Source organism: Megalopta genalis, chromosome 1 (genome assembly GCF_051020955.1).
Source record: "Megalopta genalis isolate 19385.01 chromosome 1, iyMegGena1_principal, whole genome shotgun sequence".
In the NCBI taxonomy this organism is placed as follows: Eukaryota; Metazoa; Arthropoda; class Insecta; order Hymenoptera; family Halictidae; genus Megalopta; species Megalopta genalis.
The window spans coordinates 16,532,977-16,560,517 of NC_135013.1; the positions used below are offsets into that span (position 1 = coordinate 16,532,977).

General features: G+C 40.7%; 1 protein-coding gene across 12 annotated transcripts in view; it reads left to right on the forward strand.

The window, feature by feature from the left end:
- Window positions 1–27,541, forward strand: part of shaker (potassium voltage-gated channel protein Shaker) — a 489,510-nt gene that overhangs the window by 235,587 nt on the left and 226,382 nt on the right. The window contains exon 1 of one of the 12 annotated variants that reach the window (XM_033473884.2): window positions 27,075–27,115. The exons of the other annotated variants lie outside the window; for them this stretch is intronic. The gene's annotated coding sequence lies outside the window, so the exon portion shown is untranslated. Of the gene's footprint in view, window positions 1–27,074; window positions 27,116–27,541 lie in introns of those variants that run through there. 12 annotated transcript variants of the gene reach the window in all.

Below are 27,541 nucleotides of genomic sequence, written 5' to 3' on the forward strand. Positions count from 1 at the left end.
GGCTCTCTTTTCCTCTCCCGCGGCCGATTGTCCTCGCGGAGCGCCACTTGGAGACAATGGTCCCTTCCGGTCGGTCTAACGGCAGGTTAAGCGAAGCAGCCGAGCGCCAGGACGCTCGAGAACGCTTCGCTAGAAACGAGCGTCACCTGTTCCTCTGTTATCGAAACTTGCGCCGGGAGAATACAGATTCTCGTGTCATCGACTGCTAAACTGACCGACCGAGTGCCTTCGAATGCCATCTGCTACATCGTCCCCGCGTGAACGCTGTTAACAAGAAAATGCAACGGATTTGTTGGAAGAAAATTGATTTTTAGCGCGATCTTGCAAAGGTCTCGGTATCATGTCACACGTAAAAGCATGTAGCAAAATAAATGTAATAACGAAAGCATAAAGAAAAGCACTTCTGATATCTTCGTTTTAGAGTTTTGTTTATCTTGTTTCTTTTCTGTGAGGAGTACGCGTGGCCTGCGCTCAGTGCGCGCGGCTTTGTTGCATCCACGTGCCATGTTTGATTCGAAGAGAAATAATAGAACTATAGTAATTACAGCCACAGTCTCGATGAAACCCCAGTTTCCTTATTCTATTAGTTTAGAGCGTCCTAACTGGGCGTGGCTTCGATGCTCTCGGTTTGCAGCTGTGACCTAGAAATGATCTACAGTGGCCTAGAAATAAAGAATCTGCCCAATTACTGTCACAGTTCTGAAACAGTAATTGGGCACTCGGTTTCTATATAGAAATAGAAATCCTGCCCAAACTCTGTCAGAGTCTCGGGACAATTCTTGCCTTACCGTATAATGTAGGCGTGGTCTGACGCAAATGGGCGTGGCCTCGTAGCTCTTGCTGCAGGAAGAGTCAAAATCCCGAATAACTAAATGTTATGAATAGATTTTTGAGAACAACTGTCGATCTGGCCTATTAGCAATGCATACAGAGTATCGATAGGAAATTTTAATCCACGCAGGACACTTTATCAGGCTGTGTCTTCGATAACGGCAAGAGGTAAAAACGCATTGACATATATCCGTGCGCACCGTCAGCAAAACTCGGCGTGTCCCAGGTTCGCGTCATTTCGCACGAGAAGATTTGACGGTCTCTCAGCATTTTCGTGGACGATGGTCTGGATGGGTCAGCGACTTGTAAAGACATTTCACCGCCATTCACCATTCCGGACAGATGTTTCCTCAGCCCCTCAGTACCTCCCTCACTCGCTCTCTCTCTCTCTCTCTCTCTCTCTCTCTCTCGCTCCCTTTATCCCGCGAGAGCCACCCCAATAGTTCCGAAGGAACGCCGAACAACTGGAAGAACCTCATTTCGCATGCATTTGCTGAATTACATTGGCTCTTCTCGCGTTTCTTCCCCGTTTACATCTGCCAACGACCTTCGGTGTGACTTGTTCCAGCAGCGGAGGAATTTCGGGATACCCTGTGCATTTGCGCAGCTGTGAGCGAAAAGCACTCGTTTATTTTTGTTGTTCGCGTAATTTCCAGACGTTTCGAAATGTCCAAAGATACTCGAGAGAATATAGTACGCGTACGAAGAAGTACAAAACGTTCTTTCCGTGAGTTAATCGATCATGGATTTCAAGGTTTAAGTCTCCCCTTTGCAACGAACATAAAACATTCGGTGTACGATGTTTTGTCAAGACTTTATCGCATTTTGAATGACAGATTTCGTATTAACATATTGACTGCCGTGTCATAGATTTTTAATATAAGATTTCATTGTAATGAATTTTTATTATAAATTTAAATTGCAATAGATTTTTGTGTCAGATGTATGTGGGTGGCATTAATTTTTAAGTAGTTTCAGTAACTAGTTGATACTCGAATAAACTGAGTTTTACTTGGATTTTTAGGACGCAGGAGAATTTAAATAGCATTAATTATGATACATTTTAACTTCCTCGTTTCAATTTCGTTAATCAGCCGGAATTGTGCACACAGATGGACAATTTGGGAAGACGAGATACGATTATTCGAGCCTTGCAGCTTGTTTTTACAATGGTTGACAATCAGTAACTATAAAATTTAACCTTGACATAACCGCAAGGCTCGAATAATCGTATCTTCTCTTCCCAAATTGTCAATTTTTGTGCACAATCTGAGCGTCAATTTTAGGGAGACATTACTATACTCTGATTTTGTCGGAATTTCTGAGATCGATTTTCGGCATCTAACATGTTAACCCTTTGCACTCGCTAAAATTCGTTATATCACGTTCTAAAATAATTTTTATGTTAAGAAAGTTTAAATTGAAAAAATCATTAAAATTGTAACTGTCGTGCGAGGTCACAAGATTCAATTTCATCTGCACAAAACGCACTCTGTCATATAAAACGAAAATGCTATAAGCCAGAAAAATTATTTTAGTTTTACAGTTAAAGTAGCTTCGAGTGCAAAGGGTTAACATAAAGAGCGGCACATTCTTTCTCGAAAGTCGAGCGAATTTTGAAACGTATGGAGAACTGAACGTCGACCACGTCTCCTCGATTGTCTCTGTCGCGACAGAAACTTTTCTTAGGACCAGGCAAACGAAAGAAATACGGTGGACAGTCTCGTCGGTCCACGGTTCTAACGCGCTTTCGTACTCGATGGAACAAGCTGCTCGCGTCAATATACAATCTTTCTATTGCAAACAGCACGCCTCTCTGTCCTCGCATCGTCCTTGTTTAGCTGTGCGCGAACATTGAGATCAACCATACGGGCGATGTTTGCATGTATATTCACGGAACTCTTCAGTCGAAATCATTCTGGTCCACGGACGTGCCGGTGAAGTGCAAAAAGCAGGCAGATTCGCGTGGCTCTGTTGACGCAACTGTATTTACGATTCTGCAAAGTTATTCCAAGAAAAGGCATCACAGGCATTTTATGCTGCGAAAATCAAAGTGAGCTGCTTTCTCCATCGAAATGAAAGTTAGTGTGAATAGACATTTTCACGTAATTAATTATTACTGTGCCGCGTTTTATCCTCGGAGATTGGTCCAGATTGCTTGCTTCCAAATACATTGCTGGATACTTATATAATATTTTGCCATAACTCGCCTTTTCACGTGAAACTCGAATGAAAATACAGGGTGTCCCAAAAATGTCTCGCAATCCGAAAGTGTCGGATTCCTCGGGTCATTTGAAGCAACTTTTTCCTTTACAAAAATTGTCTCCGAGGCACCGTTGATGAGTTATTAACGAAAAACAGTGACCAATGAGAGGCGAGCTCGGCTGGCGCGAGGCGACCGAGCCAATGAACGGAACTGGGCTTCGTGCGCTGGTTGGCTGGGTCGCCTCGCGTCAGCCGTACTCGATTCTTATTGGTCCTTATAAAGTTTCCTTAGTTTGTTAGTAAAGGAAAGGCTTCACTAGTTAGTACCACGGTGGTTCAACTAGCAGAAGAATTGCTGAACTCGAAAAAGTCGACTTCTCGACGAACGAAGGCGGTCGCCTCGCGCCAGCTGAGCTGGGATTCGACCGCCTCGACCGCTGGCGCCGTTGGCTCGGCCGCCTCGCGCCAGCTGAGCTCGCCTCTCATTGGTCACTATTTTTCGTTAATAGCTCGTTAACGGTGCCTCGGAGAAAACTTTTGTAAAGGAAGAAGTTGCTTCAAATGATCCGAGGAACCTGCCATTTCCGGATTACGAGACATTTTTGAGACACCCTGTATATCTCTCTCTAATAAACGATCCGTAATCATAATCGGTCTAGCACCGTTTTAACACATCCGTCGTCGATGATTTTATAACTTCGAAAGTCCACGCATCATAGTTAAACACTTTCAAATGAATTGTATTATCGTACCAAGAAAACAATTCAAATTCGTCATAGTATCGCGCAATAATTGAAAACCTATGAATAAACTTCCGGTGGATAAAGCGTTGAAGAGAATGACGAGCTCCATCGATCAACGCACTCGAAACTGCACGATTCATTTTAAGAAGACCCCGACAACCTTCGCAGACAACAGCCTGCGAAAAATACAAGTCGTCTGCTCTTTGTGACCGCGCAACTTTTATTCGAAATATTTTTCGTCCGGTAAATATTTAAAAAGACCGATTCTTTAGGCGAGAGTCGAAAACGCGTCGATCGTAAATGTCATCGGATCGCGAGGAACCAGCCGGTCGCCGGATCGACACCCGAGGCATTGTACCCGTGGATCGCTGCCTGGAAATAGTAGCTGGATCAGTATTTTTAGCCGGCCATATTTTTAGGTAGCTTCGCGAGCAACCGCCTCTCGACGCAGCCGCCGATTTATTTTCAGAGAAGACAGAAACACGCGTTTCCGTTATATCCGAGGCGCCGGCTCCTCTTCCCCGGTGCACGGGCTATTCTGTCCACCTGTTCGCGCCGTGTTCCGATTATTTGATCAACGTGACGGGCCTCCTAGTCCCGCGAAATCAAAGCAAACGAGCGGATCACGGAGTTCCCGCTATGGACTCATCGAATTTGTCTCGATTACGATACGTCGACGTTCAGCGAACCGAGTTAAATCGACCCCATGAGAACAATATTCCAGAGAAAATTCATCCGACGGAATCTTTTATGAAATTTTCCTTCGACGACTCGACACCTTCGTTAGTCACCAGTCACACCTCTTTAAATCCAATCGCATTTTGTGGACATAGCAGACTAGATATCTCGGAGCAGTACATTGAAATAAAAGTGTTATTGGTTTTCCCTAATATACGATGCGCCTTCTTGTATAACTCGCGGATTCTACAAGCATTTATATTCACGATCAAACGGCTCGTCCGTAAAATAAATTTAGAATCGCGCAAAAGGTGTTTCTGTCCGGTTTTCGTAGATAAAGAAGTTGGAAATCGTGATTTTTTTAAATTTTTTCATATCATTACACCTACTTGTTATTCATGCAAACATGTTCTTACACATTGTCTAGCAAACTTTCTAACATCTCGAGAAAATTTCTGATCGTGTGGCCGAATTTTGAAAAACTTGTTCCGTTTTAAATAGTGTCCATATGGAGGGTTTCCCAAAAATGTCTCGCAATCCGAAAGTGGCGGGTTCCTCAGATCATTTGAAGCAACTTCTTCCTTTACAAAAGTTTTCTCCGAGGCATCGTTAACGAGTTATTAACGAAAAACAGTGACCAATGAGTGGCGAGCTCAGCTGGCGCGAGGCGGCCGAGCCAACGGCGCCAGCGGTCGAGGCGGCCGAGCCAACGGCGCCAGCGGTCGAGCGGTCGAATCCCAGCTCAGCTGGCGCGAGGCGACCGAGCCAATGAGCGGAACTGGGCTTCGTGCGCTGGTTGACTGGGCCGCCTCGCGACAGCCGTACTCGATTCTCATTAGTCACTGTATTTCGTTAAAAACTCGTTAACGGTGCCTCGGAGAACATTTTTGTAAAGGAAGAAGTTGCTTGAAATGATCCGAGGAACCCGCCATTTCCGGATTGCGAGACCCCCCGCTCTCTACGCAGAGTGACGCGAATATTCCAATAATAAAATAATTATTTATTTACGCTTAGTATATTCAGTTGCATTTATTTAGTTACGTACATTTTAACTTTATTAATTTGTACAGTAAATCGTTACATGTAAAACGTATTTGAACAATAAAGAATTCCAAAACTGGATTACCAAATAGTCGAAGTTGAGAACCACAGTGAAAATATTTATTTATTGTTTATAATCAGGTTAAACCCCTCGGTACAATGAAATACATGGGAAAAATGTATACAGGATCGTCGTAGGAGACTACTAAAATCGTCGCATAACGTCACTACTAAAAGTATAAATAACTGGAAATAAATCTGTTCGTTGCTGTTAACGTTACCGTAATCAGAGATCTATGGAATTCTGGTCGATGTATTAAATGGTGTCCCAGGGAAGTTCGAGATGTATTTAAATAGAACTTGAATAAAATATCGGGATATTGATCCGAAAAATGAAGTTAAGATGGCGCGGAAGGATATTCTGTCTCACGTTCGAAGTGGAAGGTTTTGAAAGAATTTTGGGCGACGTCGGACGCGAGGGACGATAAATCTGGCGGCGATCAATCGCGCTGGCGTGTCCGCGGCTGAATTTACGCCACGCGATATGAGAGCCGATCGATGACGAGCCAGAGATCCCTGGGTTGCATTCAAATTAATCAATAGCAGAATCTCGAAGCGTTCCGCGGGATCATTAATTACCTCGGCCCGAAGCGAAACGATAAATCTCGTCGAATTGTACGACGTCTAAGGTTAACGAGCGGCCTCTATAATCCGGACGAATCGCTTCGACCCGAGTTCCGATGGAAGTTTCACCAGGCTTCCCAGGACACTTTCTTTCTCTCTTTCTTTCTCTTTCTTCCCTTCTCTCGATTTCTCTCTTTCTCGCCCGCCCTCTTTCTCTCGCTCTCTCTCTTCCACTCCGTATCTCTTTCTCTCTCTCGCTCTCTCTCCCTTCATTTCTCCCTCTCTTTCTCTTTCTCTCTCTCTCTCGCTCTCTCTCTTTCTCACTTTCTTGCTTTCTCTCCCTCTCTCTCTCTGTCTCTCTCTCTCTCTCTTTACCCTCTCTCGCTTTATCACTCTCGCTCTCTCTCTCTCTCTCTCTCTTCCCCTCGATCGATCTTTCTCTCTCTCGCCCTCTCTCGCGCGCTCTCTCTCCCTCTCTCTCTTTCTTGCTCTCTCTCCCTCTCTCTTTTTCTCTCTCTTTTCCCTCTCTCGCTTTTGCACTCTCCCCCTCTCTTTCTCACTTTCTTGCTCTCCCTTTCCCTCGCTCACTCTCTCTCTCTCTCTTTTCCCTCTCTCGCTTTATTACTCTCCCTCTCTCTTTCTCTCTCTCTCTCTCTCTTTCCCTCAATCGATCTTTTTCTCTCTAGCCCTCTCTCTCGCTCTCTCTCTCTCCCACTCTCGCTTTCTTGCTCTATCTCCCTCTCTCCTTCTCTCTCTCTTTTCCCTCTCTCGCTTTCTTGCTCTCTCTCCCTCTCTCTTTCTCACTTTCTTGCTCTCCCTCTCCCTTGCTCTCTCGCTCACTCTCTCTCTCTCTCTTTTTCCTCTCTCGCTTTATCACTCTCCCTCTCTCTCCCTCAATCGATCTTTCTCTCTCTAGCCCTCTCTCTCGCGCTCTCTCTCCCTCTCCCTATTTCTCTCACTCTCTCTCTTTCTTGCTCTCTCTCCCTCTCTCTTTCTCTTTCTCCCTTTTTTCTCTGTCTCTCTTTCTCTCTTTCTCTCTCTCTCTCTCTCTCTCTCTCTCTACTCGATAATCACGTCGTAAAGAAGTAACTTTACAAAGCTCGGGCCCGTAATTTTTCGCGGAACGGTAAAACGAGTCGTTCGGTGCCCCAGAATCTTGTCGACAGCGTCGCAATGCCATTTTTGAATCCATGAAAACGGCGCACAATGCGCCGCGGAGGATTCAATAGCTTCGTTCGTCGAAAAGTCGACTTTTTCGAGTTCAGCAATTCTTCTGCTAGTTGGAACCACCGTGGTACTAACTAGCGAAGCATTTCCTTTACTAACGAACTTCGGAAACTTTATTTACGATTTATTGCCACGACTTGATTGCATTTTATACGACCGGTGTGCCATTACCATTAATAGAAAGCGACGCATTCTTTCTTCAAAATTCTATGAATGCAAATGTCTGTGCTGAATTAACAAACGTTTACTCGCTGCTGAAACAACATTGAGATTAAGGGAAGATGTACGATTTTATTATCATTTGCATGGCAAGTGTGTCATTAAAGTGATCCATCTTTTCCTGAAGGTAATGCGAATTCAAATATTCCTGCAGAGTTTGAACTTTTTCTTTCGCGACTCTAATCACGGTGCATTTATAGAATAAATTCTCCCTTTCACAGTGTCCACAAAATTGTGTGGTATGATCTTTTCCTCGTGTTTGATTGCACTTGGAACGAAACCCATATCATTAGCGTCTAAATGATTTAGCGTTGTTTTCCTTAATAATTGCACAGATTCAAATATCACTGTAGAGTTTATACAAATGTTTGCCGAACTAAAATTACCACGAATACACAGATTAAAGTCTCCTCTTTACAACGAATTAACGAAAATTTGCTATACGATCTTTCGTCGTCCTTCTGTTGCGTTTTAAATATAAATTGCATCGTGAAAATCTTACGACAAAGAGGGTATACAGCAGTCAAACTCGAAAGCTAACTTGAGCCAAATAAACAATGCTTAACTTTAGATGCGCCGCAAAAAAGTCAATGTTCATAGAAACAAATATTTTTATTTCGACTGGTACATTGTAATAAACATATATAAAGTTAAATTATTGTTTACGTCCTGATACTTGACATCTCTTCTCTGATACTATCTTTCCTATTTCGGGAGAAATTTGATTGGCCGAGACTACTTTCAAAATTTCTAATTCACGTTTCTATTTTATTTTCACTTCGCGTCGGATATATTGACTGAGCCGCAAAAATGTTCGTCTCGGGCCGCGAGTTTGACACCCCTGGTATACAGTAATGTCTCTCTAATTGTCGCCCAAATCGACCACAGAAGATGGACAATTTGGGAAGAGGAGATACGATTGTTCGAGCCTTGCGGTTTATTGATACAGTTATAAATTGTCCACAATTATAAAAACGAGCCGCAAGGCTCGTATCTCCTCTTCTCAAATTATGCATTTTCGTGGACATTACTGTATATATATATTTATATATATATATTACTGTATATGTATATTTATATTTATCGAATCTCTCTAAAATCAACTATACATATATATATATATATATATATATATATATATATATATATATATATATATATGTATAGTTGATTTTAGAGAGATTCGGTAAAACCATTGAGTTTCATAAGAAAGCTCGTCTCGTCCTAATTCATAACAAATTAATTGGATGCGAATAACACGGTCTCTGTGACCTCACAGGTGCAGTTACTCTTTTATTACATGCTGCCCATTTTATTATCTCATAAAACCGATCCCAGTCAAATCGATTAAACGTCGGCGACTTTCCCCGATAGAGCACCCCGTTACGCTTTAATCCCCTTTTTCATATCTCGAAAGAACTAGGCAATCCATTCAATAAGTACGTTCGGTGGCTCGTTTAACAAGGTTATGCAAATGGTAGATAATAGAAAATGATACGGACCGGCAGACGGTATAAAAATAAATCCAACTGTTACGCAAAGGTATGCATGCCGGTCACATTATTTCATTAAAGGGGAACGTGTCGAGCATTTACCTTGATATTCCATTAACTCGAAGATATACAGCCGCGACGTGGAAAGTATGATCCTTAGACTGGAACTGCGACATCCCAGCGACCCGAGACTCTCGACGAGTTCTCGGAGTTTCCGGCGAAGCTGATCGATCTCGTAACAGCTTTCGAAGACTGTCACTCGAAAATCTCCGGGCCAAGATAAGCGGCGGGTGGAATCAATGTATAAAACGTTCCCAGAGCTGGCCGAGTTCTTTCTACTCCTGGAAATAAGGACGCTTCTGGAGAATCGTTTTTCCTGCGGACTTCCCGTCCACCTCGGGGAATTGCGGCTACGTTCCCGCGGGGGAGAAGAACGAAAGACGAGCGTCAAGACGCCGCGTTTCCGCTTAGTTTCGCTCGACAATGTCCATCCTTCAACCTGCACGCCGCTATAAACAATGACGTGTATCTCCGCCGTTCTATAATTCCGAACGCTACAAAAATTCCCGGAGTGACGTTAAGACGTTGCTTAACCCTTAAATGCATGAATTAATGAATTTTGTTTAAAAAATAGGGTTATAATTTTTCAAATGAGTGGAAATCGGGAAAAATATTAAAAAAATTATAAGTCATATCTTATAGGGTTTTTATTGAAAAATATTAATGATTCATTTTTGGTACACTATGCAAAATAGACATAAAAATTCTTTAGTTAGAATGACATATCTATAACAAAATTATAAACCACATGCATACCACACCAAAACAAAACCAACAAACCAATAAAGGAAGCATAGTACTAAATACATGTCGTAATTATTACCATTAGTGCATGTTGTCCCATTTTTGCATCAACACGAAATAAGCCCTCCATACACATGATAGTTACGGAATATAGACAAAAGTACTAGCAAATTAATAAATAAGAGCCTTACCTTTAGAAAATATTGTTTGTTTAACGAATACACCAAAATATTTCTAAATAATCCACTTCCAAAAGTACGTAAATGAACCCGCTATCAAAAATGCGCGCCAATTGGTATAACGTCAGAAAGATACAAATATTGAAGTCAAATGTCATTATTTTAGTTAATTTTTGATAAGTCAATGGACAAAGGAATCACTGCCATTCAGCCAAATGTATCGATATCAAAACTGTTGTCGGGTATCCGCGCAAAAAGTTATTGATTCATTTTTGGGACTCTATGCATTTAAGGGTTAAAGATTCCTTGAAACGTCTCTGAATCTTACCCGACCGTTGCTTCGGCGAAAAATATAGAATTCTGCTATATTTGCCGAGGCTACAGTCGCGTCGGAAAGTATGTTCACTGCTTTTAAATCGCAACAATGACGAAAATGCTTTAAATGTTGCTATTTGACAAATTAAATTTATTCTTCTGACATTCTTTTAGGCTCAGATAAAGGAGTTTGTGAGTTTTTATCCTTCTTGTCTATTCCAAGGAATATAAAAATTAAAAAAGTAAAGGTGTCTTAGTAGACTATCACCTAAAAGAAAATTCAAATCATTTGGTTTAGTTTTAAAAATATTATCCCGTTTTAAAAAGTGTAAATATACTTTCCGACGCGACTGTACATCGTCTCGACATATCTAAAAATAGGTCATATTTGAGAATGTCTTTGCATGTGACATCAAAAACGGAAGATCGCGATTTTTCTACACGACATAAATGTAACTTTCAGCTTCGAAGTCCAATTTTTGAAAGATAAGAATGTTACAAAATGGTACGATCTACAGAGCGTCCCAAAATTATAGTATAAGCGAGAAATAGGGTGTTCCCGTGATTATTTGAACTAACTTTTCCCTTAGCGAAAATGCAATCCGCGGTTTCGTTTACGAGTTATTAACGAAAAACAGTGACCAATGAGAGGCAAGATCAGCTGGCGCGAAGCGATCGAGCCATCGAAGCCCAGTTCCGCTGATTGGCTCGGCAGCCTAGCGCTAAGCAAGCTCGCTTCTCATTGGTCGCTGTTTTTCGTCAATAACTTATAAACGAAGTCGCGGATTGCATTTTCGCTAAGGAAGAAGTTGCTTCAAATGGCCTCAGGAACCCCTCATTTTCCGCTCGCATAATAATTTTGGGACACCCTGTATTCACGAGTGTCGATATCCTGTTTCCAAAGTCTGGAACGGCCAGATGGCCAAGGGGATACATTTTTCGCCGTGGAATCTCGATGATGCGACCACGAGGTCCGCAACGGCGAATTTATTGTCGTGTACATGCTCGGGAAATGCGTGTTCAGCATCAATTTAAGCGATTAGTTGGCCGCGAAGTTGGTCAACCCGCTGCATCTCTCTGTAATGCAATTTTCGTACGGCAGCGAACTTGCCCGGCGGAAGATCACCGGCTAGAAATTGATCTTGCAACTGCGGTTAATGCACCTAATGCGATTTAAGCTGCGCCCGGTTACTCCGATCCTTGGCTTCTTTATGCGACGGACAAATGCCCGGGATCCTGCACTTTATTGCACTTAGGCCGGTTATTTAATCTTCCGAGGCGGACGGCGCAACGGAGCAATAGTCATTACGGTGCTCTGAATCAAACATTTAAAGAGCAGAACTTCGTGAAGCATTCTTTAAAACGGGTATTATGCATCGAAAATGATCTGTTAACTATTAGGGTAGTGGAACCGGTTACTGTCGGATGTGACCAGTTGCTGTGCCATTGGTTCGCTTTCGAACAAGACATATTAAATTTTTGTATTCCTCTATTTTGTTTACTTTTTTAATGAAAACATTTAATTTTTTACTGAACAATTGTTTTCATTTTTTCCATTCGTTTATTTGCTAATACAAAATTTAATTTGTCTCATTCGAGGAATATGAAGTTAAGTATACAGTAATTCCGCAGTAACCGACTGCATTGCTCTATACATTCTTTTGTCGAGTCTCGGCGTTGAGATAAAAATCGATCTCTCTGATGTTTGTACGTATATATGTGTAACAAAAGGGTAATAAAAAATCCGGAGCCGAATTTTATGGGCTTATTGCGAAGGGGAGACTTCGATCATCCAGTTTATGATGATGTTAGCCTCGAATGAATTTTTTCACGCTTTGCAGAGATGTATAAATTTAGAAAATTTTTGCGCAAGAGCAACATTTTGTGATCTTGTCGTAGAGACGTTAATCTTCCGGTCCACGACAATTTTAGTCGTAAAAAATACATTTTGAAACTCCGCAGAGATACCAGAACTTTTAAAATTGTCGAACAACAGATGCACCGTGTTATTTGAATAATGACGACGCTTTTCGTTCAAAATGCGGTGAAATAGTAACAGAAAATTGTGCATCAAACTTTGAGGGTTCGTCGCGGACAGAAATCTTTAAATTACAAATTTACAGCGGTTTGAGACGGGAAACAATTTGTTAATTGCGCAACGAGGTTCGAAGTTACGAAACGTTCTTTGCGATTCTCGAACACGCTTTCCGCCAAAGATTCGGCGATCTTCCAGCGATCTTCTAATATGTCAGAAAATAAAATGACGAGTTATCTAACTAATAATTTGTCTAATCTGTTATCCAAAACGGCCAGATTGGCAGAAACCCTCGTGGAAGGTTGGCATTGTTAGGCTAGGCTAGGAATTTCAAAAAATACATTTTAAAACTCCGCAGAGATACCAGAACTTTTAAAATTGTCGAACAACAGATGCACCGTGTTATTTGAATAATGACGACGCTTTTCGTTCAAAATGCGGTGAAATAGTAACAGAAAATTGTGCATCAAACTTTGAGGGTTCGTCGCGGGCAGAAATCTTTAATTTACAAATTTACAAATTTACAACGGTTTGAGACAGGAAACAATTTGTTAATTGCGCAACGACGTTTGAAGTTACGAAACGTTCTTTGCGATTCTCGAACACGCTTTCCGCCAAAGATTCGGCGATCTTCCAGCGATCTTCTAATATATCAGAAAATAAAATGACGAGTTATCGAACTAATAATTTGTCTAATCTGTTGTCCAAAACGGCCAGATTGGCAAAAACCCTCGTGGAAGGTTGGCATTGTTAGGCCAGGCCCGAATCTGCTCGCAGGACGAGGAAAATTACGCGCGGGTGGACAAAACGTGTCCTCTTCGGTCGAGTCGCAGTCGAATATAGGTCAGGGTGGTCGGCCGATCGATAGGCGATCGCAGAGGGTCGCAGAGGGTGCACGGTAACTGCATTATCGACGATTACTGAAAGAAGTTCCCGACTTGGAAGGAAGCTCGGCTCTGCGCCGCTCCGCGCCGCGCCGGTTCGCTTCGGCTCGCGCTCGCTCTAGCTGCGCCTCCTCGGGACAATGCTTATTGGAAGTGGATAACGGTAATAATGGTAACCGACGCGAACGCCGACGCCGACGCCGACGCCGACAATAAGGCAGACGTGATGAATTTGCTGGATAATGCTCCGTTGCGGATGGGAGCCACCGATTAATTGATCGCGATAACACAGCCACCGGACGGGCCCTAAACCACCCACGCACAATGCACCCTTAATAATAATAATGCGGAATACACGCGTTAATGCACCGGCTTCTCGTACGGGAGCCTCTGTTATTTATTGTTTGGCAAATGTTAGGGCGGGCCACGTATTCACAGGTGCAGTAAATTTTCCCAAATTCGTGCTTAGATTGTACACAAAAATGGACGATTTTTAGTACTATTATACTATATATATATACTATAATAGTACTCAAAATTGTCCATTTTTGTGTACAATCTGAGCGTGATATATATTATATATATATTATTGTATATATATTAGTATATATAAAAATGGACAATTTGGGAAGAGGAGATAAAATTATTCGAGTCATGCGGCTCGTTTTTTATAGTTACCAAAATTGTTATCCGGGAATCAACTATTGTTCGACTCGTTTCACAATGGAGACTTTATCGTTTGCAGTGAAATGTTATATTATCGTGCTTGAAGTTATTTGAAAAAAATCGCTTTTTACTCGTCGATTATTTATTTCGATAAAATATTTTATGTCATATTTAGAAAATGTATAAATCAAACATTTTCAATGTACGAAGGATTAATTGAATGAATTAAAATTATTATTTCGCAATATGACAGTCGGGACACCAAAATCTCTATTGTTTCCACAAATTTTTGAGTAATATAATTTGTACCTCCTGGTTACGTTTGCTCTTGAAGAGTTAGATGGTATACAATCGGTTGAATGTCATTGAACCAATCTCCAGGGTGTCCCATAATTATGTTAAGAACTGGAAATGGATGATTCCTGAAGTGATTTAAAGTAACTTTTTCCTTAGCGAAAATGGAATCTGTGGCTTCGTTTAAGAGTTATTAACGAAAAACAGTGACCAATGAGAGGCTGGCTCGGCGGCCGAGCCAACGAGCGGAATCCAATCAGCGGAACCGGGCTTCGACCCCCTCCTTGGCTCGGCCGTTTCGTGTCAGTCGATCTCGCCTCTCATTGGTCGCTGTTTTTCGTTAATAACTCGTAAACGAAGCCGCGGATTGCATTTTCGCTAAGGGAAAAGTTACTTCAAATGACCTCAGGAATCACTCCTTTGCAGAAGTTAACATAATTATGGGATGCTCTGTAGATGGTTTCAGCGTCAAAGGACACGTCCTGTGCTAATAGATGACGACTGTCTAAGAGATGACACCCTTAGTCTACTAAGACGGAGTCTAGTTTATTCAACGAGAAACTCCATCGTGACGTTTCAAACTAAACTGTGCAAATTTAAAGCGTTACCGTATGGTCACGCTAGGTTTCAGTGGATAAGAACGACGTAAAACGTAATTTTTCGTCCATGACGAAAAAATTGGTCGTGCCCATTGAAAATGTCTTCCTGGTACAGACGAAATATTTCAGGTCAACAGGTTAAACCGCAAATGTAGTGCGTTTATATGAAGCAATGAGAACAAATGGCACTTGATATTCTCCTAACAATAGACTTCTGGTTTTCGTGATTAATGATGAAAATTATTATATAGTATTTATTATTATAAATATATATAAATATATAAATTATATATATATATATAAATATATGTAAATATATAAATTATATATATATATATATATATATATATATATATATATATATATATAAATATATAAATTATATATATATATAAATATATATAAATATATAAATTATATATATATAAATATATATAAATATATAAATTATATATATATATAAATTATTATATAGTAAAGTAATTGACGACGATATTAGCTAATTTATTTTCTACTCTTCGTAGCCATTCTCTTTTTCATAAAAGTGCCGAAAAGTGCTAATAAAACTGTATACGAGCACTTTGAAATTCTAATATTGAGATAAACCGTGCGGAAACAGAGTTTCCGGTATACACAAAGCGCAGGGAATAATGAGACGCGGCTGTTAATATTTTCATTCGCCGACAGAGAGACAACGCGTTGCGAAATTAGCGTGTCGTGTTATTCCCAGCGGAATTATGGAGCGACCCGCGGACAGCTTTTTTCGGCAGTTCATTCCGTGGCGAGTCGAAATAAATTTCCGACTCGCGCGATTCACACGTCAGCTGCCTTTCTAGAACGTAGAATTCGTAATATTTCAATAGCTCCGAGTTAGAAAACCAGAAAACAATGCAAGGAGCATGTGTAATTTAAAATATTGCAGAATACTGCAGAATACGCAAACTCAATATGTATTTATTAAATCTGAAAATATCTTGCATATGCAAAACTTGTTAATTAACATGTTGAGTGCACGTCGACCACACATGTATCACACTAATTTTTAACCAAGTTTTCAAATTCATTTTAGTTGTAATATATTGAATAAACTGAATATTACTAGGATGCATAGAAACTACTATTTCCTGTGGTAAATTTTAACTTTCTAGTTTCGGTATCATTGATTAAATAACTTTGGTATTGTGGACACTTTGGAAGTTGATATTCGGTCCACAATATTGTAACTCGAAACTAAGAAGTTAAAATTTATTCTAAGAAGTATATTCTGTCAATCCTTGAACAGCTAAAAATCTTAGTAAAATTTGATCTTTTTAATTATATCATTATACTGCGGATCTTTATACATTTGTGACAAAAGTGAGTAGGTACAATATCGAATAATGAATAAATTTAAACAATCGAAAAACAGACTGACTTCTTATAGTCATTAAAAATAGATTCAAGTGTGCAGCTTCTTCCTATCCTTTTTAATCGATGCGATTTGTATTTTGCATAAAAATCTGAAATCTACGTATCACAGTACAAACGAATTTCCAAACCTGAATCAGAATTAAGGTGCAAGTTTCTGCACAATTCGAGGTTTGCAGAAACGTGAACAATTTAATTATTACAAGGGAAAGAAGTGACAGAAGCCCGTTACAGTTCACTGCGATAAAACACGATGCTGTATCGCAAATCCAGTTTTAACAATGAAATATCGACGGAGCAAAGTCTCCGTCATTTTTCTTCGCTCAAGAGCCGAGTTCTCTGGCAGATTTGGAAATTCTTTCGGACGGGTCGATAGGCGTTTGACGCGGAAAATGGATGCCCATAGACACGGAAAGTTTGATTTACGCGCGCATCCTCAGCCATGTTTCATCCGAGATTTTCTGGCCGCTGGCACCCCGCGGATCCTTTTTATCGCCAGCGATTTCGGAAGATAGCGGAACCCGAGAATATAAATTTATCGCTCCGGCAAGATCTAACAATTATCCACGCAATTAATCGAAATAAATTTCCTCTTCTTTCCGCAGGAAATTCCTTTCTGCAGGAATGAACATTAAATCAATTGCATTGATGCACTCTTGAAGCTGCGCCTTGGAAGGCCAGTCACAAATTAACCCACGAATTGTAACGTCCATTTGATTCGGTATTATAAACGAGGAATTATAAATTCTTACTTTTTTAACAGGCAGATTCAATTATTAACAGAATGCGGATTTTATGGATTTATCAGAAAAATGGCTACCTGTAATTTGAAAGAGTAGGAAGATTAAAATCGCCATACTTTGACGAGTCAGACTCGTAATGGTAATTTTTGTACTAATCTGTATAAGATATAAATGTTATTCCGTTCGTTTAAGTTTGAAATAACTTCTGTTCTGTTGTCATCGGTATTTAATCATTCAAACAAATGCAGGCATGTAGTAAGTAAAGAATTACTTTTTTCCTTCTAAACGATTATTACAACTGGAAAAGTTCTAATCTTTGTAATTGAGATGTGTTGAAAAAAGAACGAAACTTCTAAGTTATCTCTGCTTTTAGCAACGGATACAGACAATTTTTTTATTTATTTATTTTGAAGGGGTATGTTTAAAAATAAGTATAATGCTAGAAAGTTGATCAAGGATACGAATGAGTAATAGCTTATAGCTATTATTATTATAGCCTAGTAATTATAGCTATTATTATTATTATAGCCTAGTAATAACTTATTGAGTATAGATGTTATTCTGCCCTTTAAAATTAGAATAGGATTCTAATCTCTTTTCATCAATATTTAAGCATTCAAGTAAAAGGTATACAAAAAAAATAAGTATCAATCTTTTTTCCCTTCTAAGAAATTATTGCAATCGAAAATTTTCCAATCGCAGTAACTGCGAAGAAAATGGTACGTCAAGAGGTCAATGACTGCTTTATTAAGGAATTCTTAATTTTTCTCTGAAAATAGAAATAGCTAGAAAAGCTCTGTTCAGGGAGGCCATCTTTAACGTTATCAACCCCAAAAATTCCCGCAATATGAAAGTCACTTAATTAAAGAAACCGAAACTGGGAAATTAAAATTTACCACTGAAAATATTAGTTTAACTCTGTTACGTACCACAAATCCTAGCAACAATCGGTTTGTTCAATATATTACAATAAAAATGAATTTCGAAACCTAGTCAAAAATTAGCGTCACCCATACGAGACTCGCGCAGCACTCGATGTGTCAACGAATGGCTGTCAACATGCTCGAACTATTTACGGATCAGCGACCCTCTTCGAAAAAAGAATTCAGTCACGCTTACGAGCACGCTTATTACTTCATAAAACGAACGCACCGATCGTCAAGAACAAGCTCTCCGACGGCAATCTATCAAGAAATGGCGCAGGACCGAAAGAAAATGGGCGTCCATAAAAAGCGTCGTTAACGTTCCCTCAATGAATCGTCCTTGGGTGCAGGACCCCTCCCTCTAATTTCCCAGTAGAAGGTTTTAATCGGGTCTTCTTGACCGACGGCGCAGCCTCTTCGCTTGCTGACCTTACACCGCGGCCCTCGACAATTTATTGCTCAATATCGGCCGCTCGATACGCTGGTTCGCAGCGTTATCAATCGCGCCGGTTCTTAGCGCGTTAACCACCGCGTCGGTCATACAGGGTGTCTATAATATATTAATTAAGAACATTACTTCCAGAATGTTCTCGCGAAGCGTAAGAAATATTTTCCGATTTCCGAACCGCTATAATTTTCAGGAAAACGAACCAACAGTGCCCAGTCTCCGCTCATTTTAAAGGGTCCAGTCTCTACTTTCACGCCAATAAATATACAGGGTGTCTATAATACATTAATTAAAAACATTACTTCCAGAATGTTCTCGCGACGTGTAAGAAATATTTTCCGATTTCCGAACCGCTGTAATTTTCAGTAAAACGAACCAACAGTGCCGAACCTCCGTTTATTTTAAAGGGTCCAGTCTCTACTTTCACGCCAATAAATATACAGGGTGTCTATAATACATTAATTAAGAACATTACTTCCAAAATGTTCTCGCGACGTGTAAGAAATATTTTCCGATTTCCGAACCGCTGTAATTTTCAGTAAAACGAACCAACAGTGCCGAACCTCCGTTTATTTTAAAGGGTCCAGTCTCTACTTTCACGCCAATAAATATACAGGGTGTCTATAATACATTAATTAAGAACATTACTTCCAGAATGTTCTCGCGAAGTGTAAGAAATATTTTCCGATTTCCGAACCGCTGTAATTTTCAGTAAAACGAACCAACAGTGCCCAGCCTCCGCTCATTTTAAAGGGTCCAGTCTCTACTTTCACGCCAATAAATATCATTTTCTCAAAAATATCGTCTCGTCGCGACAGTCGTTTCCCTCGAAATTATATTTTTTATATACTATTTTATATATATGAGCCGTTTATTTTGAAAGTGGCACAAGTCACTTTGTTTTTAAGTCGATATATTTAAGGGTTTGCGTTTTAACACGTTTAAAAATATGGATGCTAACTTTCGAGAAGATTTACTTGTATTTGTTATCTCGGGATACTGATATTTTTCTCGGTATAAATAATTTCGTATAAACATTAAAAAATCACCACTTTTCATTACGGTAAAGTGACACCTTCAAAATAAACGGCTCATTTGTTGTTGCGCAAATTTTTAGGATACAGGAAAACGTGTACATCGTGGAAAACGAATTTGACAATTATCTACGAAAAGACCCTTTCTTCTCTGATTTTAATGAAATTTGAAGATGCTGTACAGTTTTAAATTACATTGTAAAATATCTTCCTGTACAAAATTTGTACTCAGAGTGTTCAAAACATTTTATGAATTGATCCCGAAAACAATTTGCACACTTTCTAAGTACGAGTTCAGCACGAGTTATGTCCGAATTAGGCCTTTCTTAAGTCTTCGCTATTTATTCTCGAAAATATTCTTTCAAAATAAACGGCTCATATTTTTTAATATTTGTTCATAGGGTTATTACGCTTCGAATAGAAAAGTGGACAGAAATTGGCGTGCGATTCTGTATTATTATTATTATTATCTCGTCAAAGGAATAATTGGCGTAGCTGTCGGCGAACGATCTCGTTCTGTATACACAAACGCATGTAAATCACCGTAAATACAAGATTCGAAATCGGTTGAAATGGTCGTGTTCGATGAACGTTTCGCCGACATTATTTTCACATGGAAAGGGTTAATTAGTGGGAAACTGCGAGCGTTACATTTCGCGCATGTTCTCCGATACTCTCGTCGAGGAAAAATATGGCGATTATAATTAGCGGGGTTCATTTTGAGGCGGAGAACGTTCCGAAATAACGCCGTTAATGCGTGTTACCGTCACAGCGCGCGGGGCGCGCCGCCCCGCAGAAATATTATCGAAAATTTACGGCGTGTTATTAATTGAAATTTACGTTTCCACTTTAAACGGAGACCGAGCGCGTCGATGAAATTTCATAAAGGACGCGGTAACGACATCATTTATCGCGAGTCGCGTCACGGATAAAGCTACGGACGATTTTCGCCCGGACCGCAGAACCTCGCCCGACGAAATTACGTGAATCGCGCCGATTACACGTGCAATTTTCGAGTCGCGTCGAGGTTTAGCCGCGCACGACTCGCCCGTTCGTTATCACCGGTGCACAGTACTTGGAGCGATCGGTCAAAAGATATGATCAGCCGGGATTATAAAACGGAACTTGCTAATCCCTGGTACACGTCCGTACTATCTGGAATCAATGAAATCGTTCCGCAATTAACTTCGTCGGCCATAGTTGCTTTCAAAAATTGCGAACCGGGAAAGTCATCTTCCAAAGAACTATCCTAATAGCTTTATGAGAGTCCTGGGTACGGTAAATTCTGCCTAATTTTCCTTCAGCTTGTAAACAAACGTGGAAAATTTGGGAAGAGGAGACACGATTATTCGAGCCTTGCACTTCGTTTTTATAATTGTTGACATCGGCAACTAGGCTCGAATAATCGTATCTCCTCTTTCCAAATTCTTCGTTTTTGTTTACAAGCTGAAGAAAAATTGGGGAGAATTTACTGTATATCTAAAAATGTGTTTGTGCAAGCAGCATTGCACAGAGATCGAGAATGGTCTATTGTATTTTCAAAAATTTTATTACTAGACTCGAATATAATCGTATCTCCTCTTTTCAAATTCTTCGTTTTTGTTTACAAGCTGAAGAAAAATTGGGGAGAATTTACTGTATATCTAAAAATGTGTTTGTGCAAGCAATATTGCACAGAGATCGAGAATCGCCTATTGTAATTTTCAAAAATCTCATTACTAGGCTCGAATAATCGTATCTCCTCTTTTCAAATTCTTCGTTTTTGTTTACAAGCTGAAGAAAAATTGGGGAGAATTTACTGTATATCTAAAAATGTGTTTGTGCAAGCAACATTGCACAGAGATCGAGAATCGCCTATTGTAATTTTCAAAAATCTCATTACTGGGCTCGAATAATCGTATCTCCTCTTTTCAAATTCTTCGTTTTTGTTTACAAGCTGAAGAAAAATTGGGGAGAATTTACTGTATATCTAAAAATGTGTTTGTGCAAGCAACATTGCACGGAGATCGAGAATCGCCTATTGTAATTTTCAAAAATCTCATTACTGGGCTCGAATAATCGTATCTCCTCTTTCCAAATTCTTCGTTTTTGTTTACAAGCTGAAGAAAAATTAATTAATTAAATTAAATTAAAATTTAAAAAAAATTATAATTAAAAATGTGTTTGTACAAGCAAAATTGCACAGAGATCGAGAATCGTCTATTGTAATTTTCAAAAATCTCATTACACTCGGTAGAATCTTAAATATTCACAGTGACTGCAACAACGATTAAAGCTGTATTAGATATGAAATGCATATCCTGAACACACAATGGTCGATTTAACGAGTTATTTGTGAACCGAGGGATAGCGATCAACGTGGATTGGCCATTCTGACCATTGCGGCGCCGGAAAGAAGTTCATTCGTCCGGTCGGTCAACGATTCGGCTTCGAGCCGCTGCGAACCGACCGCAATCTTGGCAAGAATCAGCCAGCCATTCGTGTCTTCTCTATTTTTTCTTTTTTCTTTTTTTTTCTAAGCTATTCACGGCCGACGACGTGATGCGATAACCGGCATTTAAAAAGCTCCCGGCCACCGGGCCGCCATTACCGTGATCCGCCCAGCGATAAATAAGCGACCGCGACGATCGATTCCTCTCCGCGAATTAATTAACGTTTCGCGTGTTCGCGTCCCTCCCATTAACGCTACGTCCTTACACGCGGAACGTCCGATTTCGACCGTGTCTTTGAACATGTGACGCATTTTCGATGCCAAATGAATGTAATGAATACGAACCGAACCGACGCAACTGGACTCCGTCCGAAAATTCTGTCGCAATGAATTTTCCAAGCAGTCGAAGAAATTTTTCCCCCGACTATCGCGTATTTATATCAAATTAACCCCTTGACATACAATGACGAGTTGGGATCGTCATTCGTTTCATGCGTCTCTGTAGATTTTGACGAGTCTAATTCGTCAAGAGTTGTTTTCGGCGGAGGCCATGCAGGATATTATTATACAGTTGCTTCACTCGTGCGTCGATTCTGCTTTGTTTACAATATTCGCGATGCCCCACCCTCCCACCTCCTCGACAGTACCAATAACAAAGTTGCATCCGCGAATCGGTAATCCAAATTTCAAAACAAAACATTCTCTTTCTCAGCTTGCACGTAAGTGTTCGGTCGAGGCAAATTAACCCTTTCGATACTACGAGCCACTATAGTGGCCCTCCATAAGATGCCATCGAGGTACTACGAGCCACTATAGTGGCTTTCCATAAGATGCCATCGAGGTACTAAGAGCCACTATAGTGGCCTTCCATAAGATGCCATCGAGGTACTAAGGGCCACTATAGTGGCCCTCCATAAGATGCCACTGCGGTACTACGGGCCACTATAGTGACCCTCTATAAGATACCACTGAGATACCACGGGCCACTATAGTGGCCTTCCATAAGATGCCATCAAGATACTAAGAGCCACTATAGTGGCCTTCCATAAGATGCCATCGAGGTACTAAGGGCCACTATAGTGGCCCTCCATAAGATGCCACTGCGGTACTACGGGCCACTATAGTGGCCCTCTATAAGATACCAATGAGATACCACGGGCCACTATAGTGGCCTTCCATAAGATGCCATCAAGATACTAAGAGCTACTATAGTGGCCTTCCATAAGATGCCATCGAGGTACTAAGGGCCACTATAGTGGCCTTCCATAAGATGCCACCCAGGTACTACAGGCCACTATCGTTTGTAGCGAATAAAGTCAGTGCTTACTGCAGAAAGCTAATTCACCTTATTTTTCTCTCAACAATTGATAAATAGATATGCCTTATTTTTTTCAATTTTGTTCAACTTCATTTGGATTAACCCTTTTGCTACGGGCGGGTTCTCCGCTGCGGTACCCCCGCAACGATCGGCGTCTTGTAGCGTGCAGCGATGTCGCAGCGCGCCGTCCAGCAGAAGTACCGCGGCGGAAAATCCGCCCGTAGCGAAAGGGTTAAATAATATTTTTCGGACGCATCAGATTTCGTTTTATTTGTATGACAAGGGGTTAATGAACCTGTCGTTAATCAACAGATTCGTATTCGGGCATTGCAGTGTTGCTTTCCCGCTTGCGAAAATCAAAGTTTAAATGATCCTAAATTTGCGAGCGGTTGGAAAAGATCAAATATTGAGTGTCCCATTTATGACACGTACAAATTGAAATTTATTGAACAATTGCGATTGCGTAACCGTTCCACTGTCATGCAATCTCATGCAATCTCCGCAATAAGTATAATCGTGTATTAACGTAACAGCACGTATTAACCCTAGAAAGATAACCATATGACAACGTACGTAAAAGATAACCATACGCTTCAGAGGCGCATGCTTTTCTAAGGCGTCAATTTTATACTAACAATGGATATTTATTTAAGTTAATCTAGTCATTTTAAAGGTTTGGCATTATTGTAAAAATAAAATGTATCTATATTATATTTTTTTATATTTTAAGTAATTTTAAACTTAAATCACTAGACCTCTATGAAAAACGGTGCAGTCAGTTGTTTATTTCGCAGGCGCCTCTGCGACGTAGGTTATCTTTCTCGGGTTAAGCATGGGTTGCAGCGACTATGCTTTTTGCATATTTATGTGTTTGGATTTGAAGAGTAACCTCTTTATAGAGATTGAAACTGCTGAATAAGAAAAAAGTTCAAGTTATAACACACGGCATGATATTCTTGAACATATGACTTTATCGAGATAGTATTTCTTTTCATACAGCGAGTCCCATAATTATATTAACCCTCAGCGTTGGTTGCAATAGGAAAATGTATATTTATGAAATAAATCAAATCAAATGCATTCACAAGAGGACGTGTAATCTTTTCCGCTCAAAATAAGACTTTCTTTATCTCAGGCGCTCCGCTCCAAAAATGAAGTAACTTTTTCCTTAGCGAAAATAAAATCCGCAGCTTTGTTTACGAGTTATTAACACGTTGAACGCCCAGCGTGAATCGGTAGAATTTCTCCCGGCGCCACGAAGCAAAAAAGATGTACAAAAGACTATAACGTATTATCCTGAGTGTCCAGAGTCACCCCAATTATGTTTACAATGTTTTAACGAAATGCATCTTAAGTAATAAAATGTTCTAATATTTTAAAAACAAATTTAAATATAAGTATAATTTGTTAGTATAAGACTGCGAAAACATAGCCGTCACCTAGATATGAGTGACGTGGCGTTCAACGTGTTAAGGAAAAACAGCGACCAATGAGAGGCGAGATCATGAGGCCGAGCTCGTCTCTCATTGGTCACCGTTTTCCGTTAATAACTGGTAAACAAAGCCGCGGATTGCATTTTCGCTAAGAAAAAAATTACTTCAAACGAGCTCAACAATCATCCCTTTCCGGGTGTTAACATAATTACGAGGCACGCTGTATTTTACAGAAGGATAGAACTTGCGCTTCGATGGAAGCAAATTCTAATGAGAACGCATCAACCAAAGCGAACAGTTTTGAATTACGATCATCACGTATTAATGAAATGTCAATGTGTGTCGGAAATGCCTCTGGCGTATACCCAGAAATTGCAGCGGAGGGTCAAACACGATTCTGTTCGACAAGCTCCCGTCATTTATTGATCAGTGCTATTACGGTGTATCAAACAGAATTCACAAATTACGAGATTATGATTATTCGGGTCCAACGGGGACGAGGTAAATGAAAATTATATGATTATTGGTGACAGAAGGACTTTGTCTCGAGCACGGAGAGGGTGTTCTCGGTTAGGCTGGTTAACTTTGCTGTCCAAGAGAGGGGGCTGAAAGAGAGCAGGGGGAATGAGAAAAGAGGAGAAAAGAGAAGAAAGACGGTCTCTCCCTCGTGTTTAGCGGGTGGCGCGCACCGGTGCGGTTGATCGTGTTCAGTGCAGAAGCGCGGAAAGAATATCGAGCCGGTGGAGCTTGCTAGGCTAGGCTAGAGGGGGGCAGAGGCAGCATGTGGCTTTGCGACGCGGGGAGGGCTTGGATGAGCAGAAGAGATAGCTAGGGGATGGAAAAACCAGAAGGAGCCGCGATACGCTCAGTTCCGAGCTCATACGGGCCAATATTTGCGAGTTTTCCGTGACGTTCTTTCCCGTCGCTATTTATTAAAAAATAAATTTCACATGTTTCGGGAAATATGAAGCGGTGGAGACGAACACAGCAGAATTAGAAAATATTTGAAATGTGAAAATATTTTTGCAGGGCTCGTCTTTTTACTATTGCTGCAAGTTATATCTATGGCTACAAGGAAAAACGCTGAAGTCACGTATCGATTTAAATCGATATAAATTAGATTTTTCAATCTAATTTCATTTTTACCCGTAATGTTCTGAAAATCTCTTATTCCATTGTTTCCCCTTCGTATCCAGAATGTTATGCATCACGATTTTCAACATTTACTGCGCACAACGTGGAAAATTCAAGTTTTCTAAATTTGTTAATTCGTTGTTAATTTATATGCAATAATTAATATTTCCTGATTTCGAGTTGGATACACTATTTTATACCTGTGTGAAAAAAAAATATATATACAGAGTGTCCCAAAAATGTCTCGCAATCCGAAAATGGCGGGTTTCTCGGATCATTTGAAGCAACTTCTTCCTTTATAAAAATTTTCTCCGAGGCACCGTTAACGAGTTATTAACGAAAAACAGTGACCAATGAGAGGCGAGCTCAGTTGGCGCGAGGCGGCCGAGCCAACGGCGTCAGCGGTCGAGGCGGCCGAGCCAACGGCGCACGAAGCCCAGTTCCTCTCATTGGCTCGGTCGCCTCGCGCCAGCTGAGCTCGCCTCTCATTGGTCGCCTATATATATATATCGTAATATATAGTATAATATAGTATAATAATTATATAATAAAATATATTATATATATATAAGCTAAAAGTTAACGACCGGAGAGTCCGCGAGTGCGGTACGATTTCGAAGCGACCTCCGAAAACACGCAACAGCCGATCGGTGCTTGCAGACTCCCGTGCGCGAAACCCATGCGACGTATGTCTGCGTGCGTACGTGACCGTCGCGACGTAAACATTGCAACGCCGCTAGGATGGATTTTTTGGATTTTTTTTTGGATTTTCATTTTATATAAAATTAATGTGATTCATTCACTGTCCGAATATTTTTGCGACGTTAAATTTTGTCGCAACCTCGTTCATCGCTTATTATACAAAAGAACATGTGCGATAATAAACAAAATTTATATTTCTACTTACTTTAAGAAGTGCTTTATCATATGAGAAAACAATTGATTCAACAATACTATCATAAACAATAAAAAGGAGCAATAATTCTTCTAACAATATCGTGTCCTAATATTAATGCTAGTCACCTTTCTCTTCGCGGTTCTTCAACGGTGTCCCCGATGGCAGGCGTGCCTCGTCTTTACCGAAATCCTGCGTGGCATTAAAGTCGCGGTGTATTCGGTCGTTTCCATCGCGACTGGTCGGCTCGTTCATTAAAACATCACGGTAATTGATCGATCCGGTAAGCAACGGTCCGCGGGATCTTCGACGGAGAATAAAGCGCGCTCGTCGAGAGCTCGCGAGTGTTCGGTACCCCTGTGTTACCCTCTCCAGACCGGCTCTGTCGCCCCATCCTTTCCTATCCTACCCCCTCCTCGGATCGCGGTCGCTGTTTGTTGCTGAAGCCAGTGAGTGTTTCGTAGATCGCGGGACAGCCTCGGAGCGCCATCGCGGACCGTCGAGTGTCTCGGGTAAAACGTGGCTTCCGATCGTGGGAAATCGTTTCGTTTGGGGATAGTGCGAAGCAATCGCTCGGGTTAAATTGCGAACCGCCCCGCAGAACACGTCTCGCGACTCCGCGTTGAGATATTTCCGCGTCGTTGTCGGCTGCTGCGGTCCCGAAACTTGCGATCCAGTTGGTAAAATTTCTCCGCCGATTTTCCAAGCAAGTGTCAGTTAGATCGTGCGCGAAGGGTGCCGATCTGTTTCTCCTGTCAATTTGACGCATTTTTACACCGATTCGGAAGTATGTAATACGTTCTCCGCGAGATTTATCGTCTGTGAACGATCTGGTTTTAACACCGAATCCACCAAGGATTGATGCTAGAATTTTTGGGATTTCTTAATGTACGGATATTGAGATTGTAAAGTTACGTCTGTGAGGAATTATTTAACGA